Raw genomic sequence first — 19,555 nt, 5'->3', positions numbered from 1 at the left:
TGGAGCTTCCCCTGTTTGTGATAGGCCAGTGGGGCCATCAATCATGTGATCTGTTGGTGGGAGTCGGGAGCAGACGCAAAATGTTACAGTGTGTGAGCTTCTCCTGTTTGTGATAGGTCGGCTGGATTGTCAATCACGTGATTCACTGGAGGGGGCGGGCACAAACACAAAATGTGACATACAATGAGTTTCCCCCGGTATCATGATAAGTCAACGGGGTTGTCCGTCAGGTGATGTGCTGGAAGGGGGCTCAGATCCAAAATGTTACAATGTATCGTTACAAAACTGCATATTACCTCTCCCTATACCTGAGAAATAAGTCGGTTCATTTCCTGTATTTATTGATTTTTAGCTGCTCTTCATTTATAAAACAATATTTTGATTTTCATCACCGTACCAGGGTCCTTCCATGACGGCTTATTTAATAAAGCAGATGCCCTTTAAGTCTCAGCAACCAATCAAAATCAATGTTTTATGCACTTTGCTTTGAGTGACACAGGGCTATTGATTTAATAAAACAAATTCCACAATTGTTTTTACAAAGGAAATGTTGATTAGGAATCACAGGTACAGCATCCTAACTTACAATAATCAGGGATCAGGTTTCAGTTTTTTTTTTAATGTAAAATATTACCAAACAGAAGGTGACCTACCTACTATAAAACAATTTATTAAAAAAAAAAAAGGAGCAAAGATATTCATCCTATGAAGCTCTATGTACATCTATTCTGTAGGAAGAAATGTGAATGTTACCAGGCTATTTTCTATCCAGATTGAATGTTATTCATTGATAAAACAAAATAGAGTGGTTTGGAAAAATACCACATTATGGCCACTAGATGGCACTGAGGATCATAGGAAATATGTTTTTTTCCCCCATGACTATAAGTGCTAAATAGTGACCATAATAATGTATTTTCCTGATTCTTTCTATTTTGGATGATTAAAAAAATATTAAATCTGGAGAAAAAAACTGCCAAGTAACAGTCGACTTTGCTCCCATTTAAACAGAGCAAATTTAGATGTGACTTTTATGATAAATAAACCTCTTAGTGGCCCTTTTAGTAATTTTTGGGAGAGAGAGCTAAATATATATTATATATATATATATATATATATATATATATATATATATATATATAGGAATGATGTAGGTGAAAGGGCCTGGTTCTGATATATAAAATTAAACTAATACCTGCTGCCCCTTTTATTTTTGTGTGTTTCACAAAATAAACTGATATATATTGTAGTAGAGGAGGCGCTGGTATTTATGGGTTTGTTCTTAGGTTATATATGTGTTCTTATAGTGGTATTAAGAACACATATATAACCTATAAGAACAAACCCATAAATACCAGCGCCTCCTCTTCTACAATATATATATATATATATATATATATATATATATATATATACATACATACACACACCTACATACACAGTATATATATTATATATATATATATATATGGATTTGACCATATACCTAACAATCTGATTGCACTTACAGTCTCTTTTAGATTTACTAAAACTATGTCAGGGTCCGCCTGATTGGATAATAGATTGAACAAATTGTTCACATGGGCCGTCCCATTATATAGTATGTGTAAATCTAAGGTTGTATAAGTTATATTTAGATGGTACAGTTTTTGTACAATCTTCTTTAGGTTTACCAACATCCAGAGGCCTAACTAGAACCTTTAGGGCCCTAGTGCAAGAAACCCTGGAGGGCCAACCCTGACCGTTGGGCCCTTTCCATTGGTCCTGGGGCCCCTTTCCTCTGAGCCCAGGGTCCTTCCCTCCAAGCCCACTGATCCCAGGGCCCTTTACTCCTATTGTGCGCCACTTATAAGCCCCAGTTCACACTGCTGGGACTTATCATGTGACTTGCATAAAGTCACATGACAAGTCAAAACACATTCATTTCAATTGGTGCAATCTTAGTCAATGTGTCTCAAGTCATAATGACAAAAAATGTTCCTGCACTACTTTTCTGCAACTTTGGTGTGATTTGACTGCCATAGACTGCAATGTTAAATAAAAAAAATTGCAAGGTAAACACAAGAAAGTCGCAGGACTTTAGGGTTGCAGCAGTGTGAACCGAGCCTTGTAGTCCTGCAGCGGGACCCTTTCACATGTTCTGCAGCTTCCCAATTTTTCTGCCATCTTGGGGCCCCCCCCATGGGGTGGAAGGCCCAAGTGCGACCTTTGCGACCCTGGTAGCTCCGCCACTGCCGACATCTATGTGGCATGTGGGCTTGCCTAAACCATTCAATTAACTGATGTCTGATCAGGAAGGATCTTACAGTATAGTTACATTGTATCATGTTTAGTCATTATTGTATCATTATCATTATAGTCACATATATATATATATATATATATATATATATATATATATATATATATACATATACATACAAAGAGATTGTACAGTTAGATTGTAACAGGTATTGCCAAGGTTTGCCATACATGTTCAAGTCTGAGTGGGCAAATCCCTTTTAGATCTACCAAAATTAAATAATATAAGGGCCTACCTTAACATCCATTTCTAGACATATTAAAACAGTTTTTGACAATTTATAACCCAACCAGTGTGCAAAATAACAAAACAGTGCAGGCTGCAATACTCGCCTAGGCAATGATGTCCCTGCACTACTTTCTTTGGCCACTAGATGGCTTCAGTCTTGAGTTGATTGACACCCAGCCTTGTTGAACTCAGAAGGCTGAGGACATCTTGTGGCAAAAAAGAAGTATGTCATGGCTCTGCCTATTGGGGGATAAATTGGGGGATAAATGGGGCGGGGTGTCACCATGGCACCCATCACTCATAGTGTATTGATGCAAAAAGTGCTCTTGACCTGCTTTGTTAAATAGGTTATACATCTTCCATATAGACAGCATCCTATAAATCCATACATCTCAGTGTTGTTGTATAGTGTTTCTAGTCTTTGTATATTCTACAACTGTATTATAGCTCCATATGTGAGTGTTTTCTATGCCTAATTCATATATAACGTAATCTGTAACAATTTTAGATTTAGATATTTGTAGAAAAAACGAAGCAATTGTATGTAGAGGGCAGCAGCCCATAACAGCCAATCAGAAATCATCCTACAAGATGACGATAAGGCTGATTGGTTAATAAGGGTTACTAAACTGTGTATTGAATGATGGTGCTTAAAGTGTAGCTGTAGCCAAAACCTTCAGGGTTTGGAACCTTGGCTGGGAATTAATAGAAATCCATCCAAAGTGAAGGGGGGATTCTCCTCTTAGGTGTCCCCATTGGAAGATTTCACTTCACCTCCTGTCCTGGAGACACAACAGGAAATGAGGGGAAATTTCTCCCTCAACTCTTGTTCCGGTAAAACATTGGATTCTCCATAATTTTCTGCCCCAGGGACATAGAGAGGATGAGTCTTCCCAGTGGGGACACCAAGGGCAACAAACAACAGACAGGGGGTCTAACCCTTCCTCTTTCCATCAGAAACCAGTGGCTGGAGATACAGTTTAAAGCGTAATCACCTAAATGTGGTCGAAGAATGAGAGGCTATGTATGTTGTTTGAAGTTACTTTATGATATTTTGTGTAATATAAACTCAATAAAGTCATCAGTACTCATTGCTGACACTGTGGTCCTCATCATTGCTTGGTGTATTTGTACTTTATATACTTCATTATATATATATATATATATATATATATATATATATATATAGCACTTTCCCCGTAGGGTTTGCTGTGCGATGACTTGTTGGTCCCTCTGATTACCTGCAGACCACGCAGAGGGATCCTCAGACTACGGCCCTCCAGCTGTTGCGGAACTACACACCCCATGAGGAATTGTAAGGCCTCATGCACATGGGACGTTATAAAAACGCCAGGAGCTTTGTAGTGAGTTTTTCAGTGTTTTTTAGCTTTTTTGCATTGGCGTTTTTCAGCGTTTTTTAGCGTTTTTTGACGTTTTTAGCTAAAAATCGCTTTTCTGCTATTTTAGTAACTCTGACTTTCCCAGAATGCAATGCTTGGCCAGAATTGCATCGCATGGGTGTTCACACCCATGCAATAAGATTTAGCTGCGGGGGAAAAAAGGGGTCCTACAACATTTTGGTGCAAATGTGGACCCTTTTTTCCCAGCATCACACATGAACACCCATGTGATGCGATTCCGTCAAGCTCCCTGCATTTTGCGATCTGTTTCGGGGTGTCGGTCATGGAACATTAAGCCCCCGTTCACATCGGGCAGATTTGACATGTCAGATCGCATGCCAAAGCAAAGCTTATTGCCGGCAACGTCACTGTCCGAAATGGTGCAACCCTGACTTTGTGACACTGCACCGATTCCTAAAAGTAGTTTCTGCACTATTTTTGGCTACTTCATGGCGATTTCAATAGACATCTGTGCATGAACCCGTACAGATGTCTGTCAACTCACCCCCGGAAGTCGCACTGACATGTGAGTTTGAAATCGTGCACGTTCATCTGAATGATTCCCTCAGTGTGAACCGGTGCCATTTCCGGCAATAGGCTACGTTTTGGCATGCGATTCAACATGACAAATCGCATGCCTAATCAGCACAATGTCAACAGGGCTTCATGTTCCATGAACGATACCCCTAAAATAGATTGCAAAATGCAGTGCGCTTGCCAGAATTGCATCGCATGGGTGTTCACACCCATGCGATGCAATTAGGTGTGGAGAAAAAAAAGGGTCCTACAACATTTTGGTGCAAATGTGATGCAATTTGAGCCATACAAAATATATGGCTCAAATCGCATCGCACAGACATCACATGTGATGTGCACAGGAATGCGGTGCATTTTTGGTGCAAATCCCATGCGGTGTTCGGCATGCACCAGTGTGACCCCAGGCTATGTTCCATCAATAACACCTCCAAACACAACCCAGGCTTAAAAAAAGCAATGGAATCAAAAACATCAAAAAACGTCAGTGAGCAGCGTTTTTTGGCGTTAGAGCGTTTTTACAGCTGAAAAACGCCACTAAAAAACGACTAGTTTTAGTTTTTTTCCAGCCAGAAAACGCCCCTGCCAAAAACTGCTGATAACAGCCTGTGTGAGCATGGAGACATAGGAGAACATGCTGGGGAGACATAGGAGAACATGCCGGGGAGACATAGGAGAACATGCCGGGGAGACATAGGAGAACATGCCGGGGAGACATAGGAGAACATGCTGGGGAGACATAGGAGAACATGCTGGGGAGACAACAGAGAACATGCCGGGGAGACATAGGAGAACATGCTGGGGAGGCATAGGAGAACATGCCGGGGAGACATAGGAGAACATGCCGGGGAGACATAGGGGAACATGCTGGGCAGACATAGGAGAACATGCCGGGGAGACATAGGAGAACATGCTGGGCAGACATAGGAGAACATGCTGGGGAGACATAAGAGAACATGCTGGGGAGACATAGGAGAACATGCTGGGGGAGACATAGGAGAACATGCTGGGGGAGACATAGGAGAACATGCTGGGGAGACATAGGAGAACATGCTGGGGGAGACATAGGAGAACATGCTGGGGGAGACATAGGAGAACACGCTGGGGGGACATAGGAGTAAATGCTGGGGGGACATAGGAGAACGTGGCTGGGGGAGACATAGGAGAACATGCTGGGGAGACATAGGAGAACATGCTGGGGAGACATAGGAGAACATGCTGGGGAGGCATAGGAGAACATGCTGGGGGAGACATAGGAGAACACGCTGGGGGGACATAGGAGTAAATGCTGGGGGGACATAGGAGAACGTGGCTGGGGGAGACATAGGAGAACATGCTGGGGAGACATAGGAGAACATGCTGGGGAGACATAGGAGAACATGCTGGGGAGGCATAGGAGAACATGCTGGGGGAGACATAGGAGAACACGCTGGGGGGACATAGGAGTAAATGCTGGGGGGACATAGGAGAACGTGGCTGGGGGAGACATAGGAGAACATGCCGGGGAGACATAGGAGAACATGCTGGGGGAGACATAGGAGAACATGCTGAGGGAGACATAGGAGAACATGCTGGGGGAGACATAGGAGAACATGCTGGGGGAGACATAGGAGAACATGCTGGGGGAGACATAGGAGAACATGCTGGGGGGACATAGGAGAACATGCCGGGGAGACATAGGAGAACATGCTGGGGAGACATAGGAGAACATGCTGGGGGAGACATAGGAGAACATGCTGGGGAGACATAGGAGAACTTGCTGGGGAGACATAGGAGAACATGCTGGGGAGACATAGGAGAACTTGCTGGGGAGACATAGGAGAACATGCTGGGGAGACATAGGAGAACATGCTGGGGGAGACATAGGAGAACATGCTGGGGGAGACATAGGAGAACATGCTGGGGGAGACATAGGAGAACATGCTGGGGGGTCATAGGAGAACTTGCTGGGGAGACATAGGAGAACATGCTGGGGAGACATAGGAGAACTTGCTGGGGAGACATAGGAGAACATGCTGGGGAGACATAGGAGAACATGCTGGGGAGACATAGGAGAACATGCTGGGGGAGACATAGGAGAACATGCTGGGGGAGACATAGGAGAACATGCTGGGGGAGACATAGGAGAACATGCTGGGGAGACATAGGAGAACATGCTGGGGAGACATAGGAGAACATGCTGGGGAGACATAGGAGAACATGCTGGGGGAGACATAGGAGAACATGCTGGGGGAGACATAGGAGAACATACTGGGGAGACATAGGAGAACATGCTGGGGAGACATAGGAGAACATGCTGGGGGGACATAGGAGAACATGCTGGGGGGACATAGGAGAACATACTGGGGGGACATAGGAGAACATACTGGGGAGACATAGGAGAACATGCTGGGGAGACATAGGAGAACATGCTGGGGGAGACATAGGAGAACACGCTGGGGGGACATAGGAGTAAATGCTGGGGGGACATAGGAGAACATGCTGGGGGAGACATAGGAGAACATGCTGGGGGAGACATAGGAGAACATGCTGGGGGAGACATAGGAGAACATGCTGGGGGGTCATAGGAGAACTTGCTGGGGAGACATAGGAGAACATGCTGGGGAGACATAGGAGAACTTGCTGGGGAGACATAGGAGAACATGCTGGGGAGACATAGGAGAACATGCTGGGGAGACATAGGAGAACATACTGGGGGAGACATAGGAGAACATGCTGGGGGAGACATAGGAGAACATGCTGGGGGAGACATAGGAGAACATGCTGGGGAGACATAGGAGAACATGCTGGGGAGACATAGGAGAACATGCTGGGGAGACATAGGAGAACATGCTGGGGGAGACATAGGAGAACATGCTGGGGGAGACATAGGAGAACATACTGGGGAGACATAGGAGAACATGCTGGGGAGACATAGGAGAACATGCTGGGGGGACATAGGAGAACATGCTGGGGGGACATAGGAGAACATACTGGGGGGACATAGGAGAACATACTGGGGAGACATAGGAGAACATGCTGGGGAGACATAGGAGAACATGCTGGGGGAGACATAGGAGAACACGCTGGGGGGACATAGGAGTAAATGCTGGGGGGACATAGGAGAACATGCTGAGGAGACATAGGAGAACATGCTGGGGGGACATAGGAGTAAATGCTGGGGGGACATAGGAGAACATGCTGGGGAGACATAGGAGAACATGCTGGGGAGACATAGGAGTAAATGCTGGGGGGACATAGGAGAACATGCTGAGGAGACATAGGAGAACATGCTGGGGGGACATAGGAGTAAATGCTGGGGGGACATAGGAGAACATGCTGGGGAGACATAGGAGAACATGCTGGGGAGACATAGGAGTAAATGCTGGGGGGACATAGGAGAACATGCTGAGGAGACATAGGAGAACATGCTGGGGGGACATAGGAGTAAATGCTGGGGGGACATAGGAGAACATGCTGGGGAGACATAGGAGAACATGCTGAGGAGACATAGGAGAACATGCTGGGGGGACATAGGAGTAAATGCTGGGGGAGACATAGGAGAACTTGCTGGGGAGACATAGGAGAACATGCTGGGGAGACATAGGAGAACATGCTGGGGAGACATAGGAGAACATGCCGGGGAGACATAGGAGAACATGCCGGGGAGACATAGGAGAACATGCCGGGGAGACATAGGAGAACATGCTGGGGAGACATATGAGAACATGCTGGGGAGATATAGGAGAACATGCTGGGGGGACATAGGAGAACATGCTGGGGAGACATAGGAGAACATGCTGGGGAGACATAGGAGAACTTGCTGGGGAGACATAGGAGAACATGATGGAGAGACATAGGAGAACATGCTGGGGGAGACATAGGAGAACATGCTGGGGGGACATAGGAGAACATGCTGGGGGGACATAGGAGAACATGCTGGGGGGACATAGGAGTAAATGCTGGGGGAGACATAGGAGAACATGCTGGGGGAGACATAGGAGAACATGCTGGGGAGACATAGGAGAACATGCTGGGGAGACATAGGAGAACATGCTGGGGGAGACATAGGAGAACATGCTGGGGGGACATAGGAGAACATGCTGGGGGGACATAGGAGTAAATGCTGGGGGAGACATAGGAGAACTTGCTGGGGAGACATAGGAGAACATGCTGGGGAGACATAGGAGAACTTGCTGGGGAGACACAGGAGAACATGCTGGGGAGACATAGGAGAACATGCTGGGGAGACATAGGAGAACATGCTGGGGAGACATAGGAGAACATGCTGGGGAGACATAGGAGAGCATGCTGGGGAGACATAGGAGAACATGCTGGGGAGACATAGGAGAACATGCTGGGGAGACATAGGAGAACTTGCTGGGGAGACATAGGAGAACATGCTGGGGAGACATAGGAGAACATGCTGGGGAGACATAGGAGAACATGCTGGGGAGACATAGGAGAACATGCTGGGGAGACATATGAGAACATGCTGGGGAGACATAGGAGAACATGCTGGGGAGACATAGGAGAACATGCTGGGGAGACACAGGAGAACATGCTGAGGAGACATAGGAGAACATGCCGGGGAGACATAGGAGAACATGCTGGGGAGACATAGGAGAACATGCTGGGGAGACACAGGAGAACATGCTGGGGAGTTTACTGGCTGTAGAAAAAAAACGTCTGACGCCAAAAACAGCCGCTGTAAAAATGCCCTGTGTGCACGAGGTCTAAAACTCAGACATTCACAGACATGACTAGGCATGATGGGAGTTGTAGTTCCTGAACAACTGGTGGGCCATAGTTGCCATAGACCCCTGCTGCAGACAGTCACTTAGGGACAGTTCGCACATCCATCCTAAATCCCAATGGCTCGCTACTCAAAAAACAGTCCAGGAGTGTCGATTTTTGGTATATATTGTGGAACTTGGATGGGAGAAGGGAATAGTGGTATACTCCAACTGGAACTATATACAGTAGATAAGGACAACTCTCACTTGGCCTCACCAGGTTACTTGTAGCACACTGCTTTAACCATACTGCCACTTTAATGGAAGGGGTTAAGTCTTCTTGGTCTTTCTCCAGCAGCAGACTTGATGAACTACATTATCTTGAGGACAGTTTCTAGCATTCCCTTTACTGACACCCATCCACTGACTCTTCCAGCTGCAGATATGGCCCCTCTCAGGTCAGATCCCATGATACAGATCTGCACTCACTGTATGCAGAATCAGATCCTCTCCAGTGTCTCCCTTCCAGTCAGCTCTGCAGGATATCTGGGTTCAGTTCCTCTCTAACTCTCAGGCCCTCAAGTCGACCACCTGAGGCTGCATGGCAACTTCTACAGAGGGGGGGGGGGCAGTTGCCCCCTCCCCCTGGGACCCCGCTCTCCAGCTGAAAAACCACAAGCACATGTACCCTTGACATTTATACAATATGCCAGCATGAATCACTTTCCTCTGCTAATCACCAGGGCTGTACTAAATGCCTATGCACTAATTTGTCAGGTTTCCTCCCACTGTCCATTATGCCACCCTATTGGACCAGTGTGAACCACTTCAGACAAACTGAGCTGCACCTGAGCATCATGAGCAGACCTCACTAGCACATCCTGCTCTCTGATAGGCAGAGAACAATATAGATTTACCTGGCAATCTTTCTGGTAAGCAGAAAAGATCCAAAACTATACTCTCTCTTCTAGCACCTACCTAGCAGGGTGCTACATCTATATTTTTTTGGCTGGAGTTGGCCGTTAAACTGTCTCCATTGGTGAGGTCTCTGTGGTTGAGATCCTGGGTCTACACACTTCCTAGGGCCACTATAGGTTAAAAGAGAGAAGCGTCATTAATTTTCATAATTTTTCTATCTATTCCTGTACATTATCTACCAAAATTTCAGTTTCAAGTTTTTAATGGTTTATTTACTGCAGTGCTGCCTCATGGCCAGCAGGTGGCGATCTCTTGTTATAGCCTCATCATATTTATAGTGAAAAGATATTGGAATATTCTGACAATGTTGCTGATAGATGGGAGGTAACATCTTAGTGTAGCACTGTCCCCGTAGGGCTTGCTATTTGATGACTTGTTGGGCCTCTTCTGAATACCAGCACACAGTCACTTAGGGTACAATTCACACATCCATCCTTACTCCCAGTGGCTCGCAGCTCAATAAACAGTCCAGGACTGTTGGTTTTTTGGTGTTTTTTTTTTTTTTTTTTGGAACTTGGATGGGAGAAGAGAATAGCGGGAATCCCCAACTGGAACTATGTACATTGGATAAGGACAACTCACATGGCATGGCAACTTGACCTCACCAGGTTGCTTGAGGAAGCAGCTGCACTGCTTAAACCATACTTTCACAGGCATGGAAAGTCTCCTTGCTCTTTCTCTCCAGCAATAGACTTTGTGATCTACATTCTCTTCAGGACACTCACTAGCATCCCCTTTACTTCCCGTCCACTGACTCTTCTAGCTGCAGAGGTGGCCCCGCTCAGGTCAGGTCCCTTGACACAGATCTGTACTCGCTGTACTGCAGAATCAGATCCTTCAGTGTCTCCCCTTTCCAGTCAGCTTCACAAGACTTCTGGGTTCAGTTCCTCTCTAGCTGTCTCTGGGCCCTCAGGTCGACTACCTGGGGCCGCATGGCACCTCTACAGAGGAGGAGGCAGCCGCTCCCTCCCTCCGGGACTCTGCTATCCAGACGAAAGACCTTCAGCACATGTGCTCCTGGCAGAGGCGTAACTAGAACCTTCAGGGCCCCAGTTTAGGAAACCATGAAGGGCCCCCTGGACCCCTGGCCGAGGCCCTTCCCTTCAAGCCTGGGGCTCTTCACTCTCATTGCTGAGCCCTTTATTATAGTCCTGCAGAAGGACCCTTTCACAAGTTCTGCAGTGGGCCCCCTTCCTGCCATCTTGGGGCCTCCCCACGGTGGTGGAATGCCAGGGCCCGGTTTCAAGTGTGACCTTTGCGATCCTGGAAGTTCACCCACTGGTTTCAATATTTTTTATTATTTGGTATTTTTATTGTATTATTTCTTATAATTTTATTTTATTTTTTTACAATGTCACTGACTATGACTCTGTCCATTCAGAAAAGGAAGGAGCTGGTAAATGACATATTTACCGACCCCTTCCTGGTTCTCTATTGTGACACATCCCCTGCAGCAGCCGGCAGGAGAGGGGAGGGAGCATAGTGGGGGGGGGGGGGCAGGGGAGAACAGTGGGGGGGGGGGCAGGGGAGCACACAGGGGCCCAGAGACAGCAGAACACAACTGAACTGGATAGGAGGAGTGGCGGGGGCAGCATACAAAGGAACCAATCTCCTCCATTTTCCTCCTGCAGCTACAGGAGGACTGTGATTTCTCTACATGCTGTCCCTTCTGCCCCTCCTATCCAGATGTACAGGGGAGCCCCACAGGACCCCTGGAGCATGGGGCCCAGTTGCAATTGCAACCCCTGTAGTTACGCCCCTGGGTGCTGGCATTTATACAGTATCCCAGCATGCACCAATGCCCTTTCCTCTGCCAAATCACCAGGGCTGTATCAAACACCTCTGCACTCATTTGTCAGGTTTCCCCCCACTGTCCAACATGCCTCCCTATTGGACCAGTGTGAAACACTCTGCAGACAAACTGAGTTGCACCTGAGCACATTAAGCAGACCTCACTAACAGATCCTGCTGTCTGGTAGGTAGAGAACAATATAGATTTACCTGCAGCCCCTCTGGTAAGCAGACAGGGGTTGCTGTATGATGACTTGTTGGGCCTCCTCTGATTACCAGCATACAGTCTCTTAGGGTACAATTCACATATTCATCCTTACCCCCAATGGCTCATTGCTCAATAAACAGTCCAGGGGTATTGGAGAAACCATACTTTCTCTCTCTAGCACCTACCTAGGAGGGTGCTACATCAGCGTTGTCACCCTGCAACAGGGTGCTGTTACTGGCAGGATCTCCAGGAACAACTTAGGTTTAACCCAAGCTTCCTATAACATAGGGCTACATACACGTTGTAGGGCCAACTAGCAGCATGTCTTTGGATTGTGGGAGGAAAGCAGACTCAATGCAGATAGTATCCTGGCAGGATTCAAACCATGGACCCCAATGCTGCAAGGCCAAAGTGCCAACGACAAAGTACAAAGCCAACGTCTGTTCCCTTCTTAACTATCTCTCTCAGCAGGTTTCCTAATCATGAGGTCCATGCATGGGTGAAGACACATGGGATGTGGGTGAGACAACGCCACGATTATAAATACTGAGAAAACAAGCTTGTGGTTTGATTTCCTTATCAGACATATGGAAGGAGCAAACTTCTCTAAACCAAGCCAGACATCAAAGAGCGGGTGGCATGAACGATCATCGAGGATAAATGAGGATGCTCACCACTGGTCACACACATTCAAATCTGGTTGTAAAATCTTAATACAATCTGCAGAAACTCTGTGGTGCTTATCCTATGCCTCCATTCAATTTATACCCCATCTGACGGGCCCGCTTTTTATAAGGCTACTGGTGGTTTTAAGGGGATTGTACAATCAGATTAACCACAACCAATTTACCCCCAGATTGCTTAACACTGTCTGGAGGCACAGACGTGAGGACTGTAAGGCTGGCCATACACTATACAATTTTCTTGTTCAACTTTGCTTTAGATTTACCAAAACCATGTGATATAGGGTCAAACCTAAACACTTTCAATTTGTATGTAATCAGACAGGCCCTTGCACTACATAGTTTAAGGTAAATCTAAAGGAAATTGAATAAGAAAATTGTATAGTGTATGGCCAGCCAAAGTCTGACAGGTGTCAGGCAGATCAAGAATCTCACGTGTTATGATGCCTCTGTCATGTGTTGAGTTCCCAGGCCTGTACACCTGCTGTGTCCATTATGAGGGGTTCCCAGCATCCCTGTGCTGAGTTCCCAGGTCTGTACACCTGTTGTGCCCATTATGGGGGCTTTCCACCATCCCTGTGCTGAGTTCCTGGGTCTCTACAACTGCTGTGCCCATTATGAGGGGTTCCCACCATCCCTGTGCTGAGTTCCTGGGTCTGTACATCTGTTATGCCTATTATGAGGAGTTTCCACCATCCCTGTGCTGAGTTCCTGGGTCTTTACAACTGTTGTGCCCATTATGGGGGATTTCCACCATCCCTGTGCTGAGTTCCTGGGTCTGTACACCTGTTGTGCCCATTATGAGGGGTTAATTTTGTTTATTGGAAATTCTTACAAACAATCAACTTATATACAATAAAACCATAATAAATAAATTATAAATAACATATTTACAAAATAATTGAATATAACTATACAAAACAAGAACATAATAAATAAACCAAATTGCACACAGCATAAACCCTACGAGAGAGCCGGACTAAGAAACTTCACCATGCATGGAACCTTTAATCAAAAATTATATTTTAGGACTGATTTTCAGCTGATAACATTATTGGTTGCCACTTTTAACAGATAATTGAGGCAGCCGTTTCTTAGCCTGACTACTCTCTCCCCCTGGAGAACCAGTGCGCTTCACTGCACCCTGCGACTCATCATCCATGGAAGATTCTGTACTCAACAAGTCCCATTCATCCTCATCATCTGACAGGACCCCAAACTTATTTGTCAAAGGCAAAACCTCAGGACTGTGGGTAGCTGAACACTTTTTTTTCCTTCTTTTGCCCTTCTTTCTTTTCTCCTCCAACCATTCCACATCCCCCTTGGACAAATTGGAAATAACAGTTTCCCCACTCTCACCCTCCCCTTCACCCCCACTCTCCCTTACCTTATCTGCCACCAGGCCAGCCTCTTCACCAATCTCCCCACTCCTCTGCACCCCATGGTCCCTAATAGAAGCCCTGCAATGTCTAGGGGAAGGGACTGGCACTGTACTTGATGCCCCTGCCTCAGCACCTCTTGCCGCCTCTGCAATTTTGGAGGACATAGACACAGAAGGATTGGACACATTCTTAGTAACCGATACCTTACATACAGACTGGGAAGACACTGACACACTGGGGATCGGCACAGACTAGGGCACCACAGACTGAGAAGACACTGACACACTGGGCATTGGCACAGACTGGGGCACCACAGACTGGGAAGACACTGACACACTGGGTATTGGTACAGTCTCGGAGGGAATCGCAGGCACCCTAGCTGCTGAGCTCTGAGCATCCTCCATGTCCAGACGGAAGAACTCTCTCATGAGCTCAGGCTGGTTGTGTACTGCCTCAGGACACTGACTATAAGGATGCCCAACTGCATTGCACAAGTTGCACCTTATAATATTGCAATCTTTTGCCAAATGCCCTAAATCCTGACACAGAGAGCATTTCATTACTGGACAGGAGGATGCAAAGTGCCCTTTATCCCCACACTTATTGCACAGCTTTGGCTGGCCTGGATAGAATATGGTCAGTCTGTCCCTCCCTAGGAAAGCTGAGGATGGCAGATGCTGGATGACATTATCAATAACCCTCAGTTTTAGCTGCACAGACCATCCCCCCGTCCATATTCCTCGATCATCCATAATTTTGTGTACGGGGCTCAGGATGTCTCCATATCTCCTCAGCCATACAGATAAATCCCCTTGTGGTATGGACTCATTGCGCACAAGAATCGTCACCATTTTAATAAGTGGCTGACGTGACACAACTTTGGGGATGAGCCCTTTCCAGTCCGGCAGGCTCCTACACACATGTTCATATTTCTCCCAAAATATGTCCAAAGACTCCGGACGGACAAAGGACAAATCGTACTCATAGGAGCCGGTCGGACTGATCAGGGCAAAGATATCTGCAGGTTTAAAACCCATCTGCAGAATCTTATCAACCACAGCTCTCCTATATGGCGGAATACCTTCGCCTTCCCATCTGAGCTGTACCACATTCCTCCTTTTAAATAATGAGGAAGATGAAACATTTCCATGCTCCTTCCCTGCTTGCACCCCCCTCCCAAACCCTTCAGCAGCACCAGCATAGGTTTTCCTCCCAGAAACATCAGCAATTACAGCATTGTCTTTAGACACAACCACACCTGATGACAAGGAGCCTGAATCAACCCTTGCAGTTTTTGGAGCAGCAGAGACAAGACCCACCCCCTCCCCCTTCTCTGAGCACTCAGCTGCTTTCCTGGGTTCAATCACAGCCTTGTCTACTGCAGACTCCAAAACAGTTGTAGCACTACTGCTCCCAGCATCTCCTCCACCATGCTCAGGAACAGCCACTGTATTTGATCCAGGCAAAGCCTCTGCAATGTCCGTGGTGCTCCTCTCTGCAGACTCTTCAACCAGAAGCTCACAGTTTTTTTCAATTTTCTCACCACTTGCATTTAAAAGTGGAATTTTTTCAGCAGGTGTATCAGGTTGCACTGCACGCTGCACATTGTCTATGGGTGTGGGCTGACAGCCCATAGCACTACAACCCTCAGCAAGCACATTGTCATTAATAAAGTTCACATCACCACCTTGCACACACACTGTACCTGCTTGCTGTGTTACCTCTGCAGTGTCATGGCTGATGGTGGGATCAAACTTCCTCCTGGTTGTTGCAGGCTTAATGGTGAATTTTCCTCTCTCCACAGGTCTCTCTTTCATAGGGCGAGGAACGGTATCCATCTCCTCATCTGGGGAATCTGCAGAAAAATGAAACTTTCTTCCATCCAGAGGGGATTCCAGCTCAGCGACGAACTCCAACATGCCAGTACCCCCCTCAACCTCCTGCTCAGATGTTCCACATTGCTGCTGCAGAGGGAGGGAGACAGAGGCCTCCGCCATTGGGGGCTCAGCAGATGTTTGAGGTGTTGAAGAACTGGGCTCATCCTCCGGGCCCACTTTCTCACTCTCTGCTGACTCTGTCGGTACCTGAATCTCTTCACTGGCTGGGTCACTCTCCATGCTGGAAACGGCTCCTCTCCTCATACGGCTGAAACGTTCCTCATTCCTGTATTTCTCCTGAAGTGCTTCACAGCTTTCCTTCAGAGAGCTCACCAACTCTTTCTGCTTCCTCAAAGCTTGCTCCAAGTCCTTCAATTCAGGCCTCAGAGCCGGTCTCTTCTTGCTGTACAGTTTGGCACAATACAACTTTTTCTTTTTAAATTCTACTTTCAAAGTTGCCAATTTCTCCTCCTCTTTCTCAATCCGCCTCAGCTTTTCAACAGTCCTCCGTCTAAAGGTAGACAGGGATTCACCCCTCCTTGGGCCGAGCTCCATGTCTTCCATAGGCTGAGGCCTATCCAGGGGGCCCCCGCCAGGGTCCTCCCCAGGATCCAGCATCCTTCCTGGGGCAGAGAAGCAACTCTAGCCCCTGGCTTCTGGAAGCCCACGAGCTAAGGAACCAGCAACCTCACACCTCGCTGTCAGGGAGTGGAATGGCAGTTTCCCACCATCCCTGTGCTGAGTTCCTGGGTTTCTACAACTGCTGTGCCCATTATGAGGGGTTTCCACCATCCCTGTGCTGAGTTCCTGGGTCTGTACACCTGTTATGCCTATTATGAGGAGTTCCCACCATCCCTGTGCTGAGTTCCTGGGTCTCTACAACTGCTGTGCCCATTATGAGGAGTTCCACCATCCCTGTGCTGAGTTCCTGGGTCTGTACACCTGCTGTGCCCATTATGAGGGGTTCCCACCATCCCTGTGCTGAGTTCCTGGGTCTGTACACCCGCTGTGCCCATTATGAGGGGTTCCCACTAGTGATCGACCGATATCGTTTTTTTTAATGCCGATACCGATATTGTGGTCATCGGATATCGATATCGGCCGATATTTTCAGACATGTAAAAAAAAAATTATTATTTTTTTTTCCAAAGGTACTCCTTGTGGAGGGGTCTAAAAGATCCCAAACCCCTCCTCAGCACTGGAAAGCATTCAAAATGCCAAGTTTGGCTGTTTTGAATGTTCCGAGTACCCGGAAGGGATTTCATGACATCACTTCTGGGTTTTTGCATAGAGACCCGATCAGAGCCAAATGCGGCTTTGATCGGGTCTTCTCTTCGGCAGCGGTGGTGGTAGGATGCCTGGGTCTCCCGGTGGGATGGGAGACCCGGACGAGCCGCCGTCGGCTATGGACGCCGGTACCGGGGTGATGCCTCTAACCTCAGGGGCCGATTCTGATATATCGGGGAAAGTGCATATCGGCCCTCGATATATCGGTGTTGCCGATAATCGGTCGATCCCTACTTCCCAACATTCCTGTGTAGAGTTCTTGGGTCTGTACACCTGCTATGCCCTCTATATTTCCATATCTATTTTGGGTGGAGTGACCCTATAATTATTTCACAGAAAGAAAGACAGAAGAGAGGGAGAATAATGGCTTCTGGAACAGGACATGTGTGTAACATGAGACATTTTCCAGGAAAAAGAAAAAATCTACAAAGTAAATTTCACGTGAACATGTGGAGCAACCAACAGGTAAGACAAGAAAAACAACATTTGTCAGTCTGTCCTGAATATTCCGCTCTGGAGACATTGATCTGTATTTGTTCTCTATACCGCATATTGTAATCCAATATGAATGTGTCCCCTACATAGAAGGGATGAAGGAGCTGCAGGGAGACAAGCATGCAGCCAGTGAGGTCACAGTGATGTTACAAATGGAAACCCATCCAATAGGTGAATCAGGTGTTCCCCTATAAACCCGATCACTAACTTTTCCTATAAGCCTTAGCATGTTCATATCATTTTTAACACTGTTTTCAATGGTTGCAATAAATCTTCAGCTTTCAATAAAAATAACAGCTGCTGATCCTGCCATAAAGTTCCTTGCTCAGGCACTTCCTGTTATAGGGTGACAACTAGGGTTGCCGCCTCATCCCTTTAATTTAGGACACACATTAATTACACAGATTCTGAGGCTGATTAACCACTTGCCTACAGTGCACTTTCACCCCCTTCCTGCCCAGACCGATTTTCAGCTTTCAGCGCTCTCACACTTTGACTGAGAATTACTCAGTCATGCAACACTGTACCCATTCAAAAATTGTGTCCTTTTTTTCACACAAATAGAGCTTTCTTTTGATGGTATTTAATCACTACTGGGTTTTTTATTTTTTGTGCTATAAATAAAAAAAGACTGAAAATATTGTGAAAAAACGCATTTTTCTTTGTTTCTGTCATAAAATTTTGCAAATTAGTAATTTTTCTTCACAAATTTTGGCCAAAATTTATACTGCTACTTATCTTTGGTAAAAATAACCCAAGTAAAGCCCCGTACACACGTACCGATCGTCGGCCGACAGAACGTCCTACAAATGTTCGCGGCTGGTGTGTTTGTTGTTTGTCTGTTGAAAAGTGCTCTAAACTTGCCCAGGACATTTGTCTTCCGACAGAAAATGACGTCACTACGTTCCACGCACGTTCGCCGCTACAAAAGAGGAAGTGAGTGTTTGGCCGTGACCCTTCTGGGCATCTCGCGCTGATTTCGGTAGCATTTGTTTGGTTGACGACATTTCGCTATTTTCCGAGACATCGTTCGAGAATTTATTATGGCGACCGTGAATTCGTCCGTTGCTGTCGTTAGTGTTGGAGTTTTGGCTCTGAGACGACGTACGAGCAATAGGAAGAAGAAGCGGACCTCCTGGACGAAAAATTGGTTGCTTAACCGTGATCAATTTTCTCATATGTCCTTGCTGAGGGAGCTCCAGGAAAATAATCCTGATGACTTCAGGAATTATTTGAGGATGACGGATCCCATCTTTTACCGTCTTCTTGCCCTGGTGTCCCCCTATATTCTGAAGCAGGATACTTGTATGCGGCTTGCAATTACTCCTGAGCAAAGGTTAATTGCGACGTTGAGGTATCTTGCAACAGGGAGAAGCCTGCAGGATCTGAAGTTCACCACAGGCATCTCCCCCCAAGCACTTGGTATCATCATCCCTGAGACCTGCTCTGCCATCATCAAGGTCTTGCAGAAGGACTATATCAAGGTATGTTTGATTTTTTACATTACATTACATGTATTACTAGTTTCACCCGAATTATGATGTTTTTGGATGTACAGCAATTGATACAGGCCATTATTTGTAAACTACCCTCTGTCCGCATGCACATAGTAGTAAAGATGTAGATTATCTTTAACCATTTGTAAAATTACCCACTAACCACCCCACCATTCTCT

Source organism: Pelophylax lessonae (assembly GCF_965119305.1).
Source record: "Pelophylax lessonae genome assembly, chromosome: 6".
NCBI classification, from domain to species: Eukaryota; Metazoa; Chordata; class Amphibia; order Anura; family Ranidae; genus Pelophylax; species Pelophylax lessonae.
Note: the sequence above shows the minus strand (reverse complement) of the source record.